Source organism: Octodon degus, unplaced genomic scaffold (genome assembly GCF_000260255.1).
Source record: "Octodon degus isolate 3935 unplaced genomic scaffold, OctDeg1.0 scaffold00030, whole genome shotgun sequence".
Lineage (NCBI taxonomy): Eukaryota > Metazoa > Chordata > Mammalia > Rodentia > Octodontidae > Octodon > Octodon degus.
In genome coordinates this window covers 3,180,667-3,182,138 of record NW_004524606.1, presented here as the reverse complement: position 1 = coordinate 3,182,138, position 1,472 = coordinate 3,180,667, and the positions used below count along the sequence as shown (strand labels likewise).

At 40.6% G+C, this 1,472-nt stretch overlaps 1 protein-coding gene across 1 annotated transcript in view; it reads right to left on the bottom strand.

Annotated features, from left to right (window-relative positions):
• The window catches only part of Uroc1 (urocanate hydratase 1), a 36,026-nt gene that overhangs the window by 16,059 nt on the left and 18,495 nt on the right, over nt 1–1,472 (bottom strand). The window lies entirely within an intron of this gene.

Below are 1,472 nucleotides of genomic sequence, written 5' to 3'. Positions count from 1 at the left end.
TCTTTCTTTCTTCTTTCTTCTTTCTTTCTTTCTTTCTTTCTTTCTTTCTTTCTTTCTTTCTTTCTTTCTTTCTTTCTTTCTTTCTTTCTTTCTTGGTGTCAGGGATTTAACTCAGGACCTCGCACTTGCCAAGTAGGCCCTTATGCTGCTGAACTATCTCCCCAGCTCTCGGGTTTCTACTGAATAGCCTTATTTACTCACGCCAGGTGCCTCAAATCTTTTTGGAAATATACCAAGGTATAAATCAGTTTCACTGAGATTTTCACATATTTTGGATTCAGAGGGAAAAAAATTGGAAAATTGTGACAGAACTTAGAGTTGCCAAATTTGTCAAGAAGGTACATTAACAGAATCTCAAAGTTTTAAAAAGACAGATCCTCTGTCATCACCATCACTCACAAGATGAAAAGCACTACGTAGTAATCAGTAAGAACACTGAACATTTTAATTCAAACTCAGAAGAATGGTCCTGTTTGCTGCCCGATAGAAACGCTTTCTGGCCTTTCCATGTCCCCGTGGTTCTCCCTGCCTCCTACAGGTCCATTTTGCCATGCAGGCGGCCTTCCCTTGAGGCTCAGCCTCTGCTCTCCTCGAGGCCATCTCTTTGCCAACCATGTGCATGATCTCCTGAGCCACCCTGCCACCTTGGCATCCTGCCACCCTGCCACCCTGCCATCCTGCCAACCTGCCACGCTGCCTCGGAGCAGCCAGCTATGAACCACAACTTCTACAAACTGTGAGCCACAAAAACCTTTCTTTCTTCAACTTTTGGTGTTGGATATTTTGTCTCAGCAACAAGGAAAGTAACCAATGCACCACAGCAAGGAGAGATCAGATTTTGGTCATGTGTTCTCCTGTCCTTGGACATTTGGAGTGCTTTCTTATTTTAGCTATATGGAATATCACTGCTTTAAACATACATGTACAAAAACTCTTCGATATCTTCCAATCCTTTTGGATATACAGTGGTACTTTGCTTCACAGTCTTAATTCTTTCCATGATTTTGGTTGCAAATCAAATTGAACAAGAACTGAAAGTATCAGAGGGCCACCCTTACTGTCTGTCCCCACCTGTCTCCTACCACTGTCCCTTTCCCCATAAGGTCAAGATTGAACCTAACCATTGACTTTGATTCTGTGCTCATTCAATTTATTTATTTATTTATTTATTTATTTATTTATTTATTTTTTTCGTTCAATTTAGTTTGCAACCAGAATCATGGAAATAATTGAGTTTGTGAACACAGGTACCACTGTACCTATATGTGGGGTGGCTGGATCATATAGTATTTCTATTTCTATTTTTTGAGGAACATCTATATTATTTTCCACAGCAGTTGCACCATCTTATGTTCATACTAAGAGCCCACAGGGGTTCCAGGTGCTCCACATTACTACCCAGGCCACCTTTCACAATGTCCTAACTTCTTTTTCCTCTCTTTCTCTTTCTCTTTCTCTTTCTCTTTCTCTTT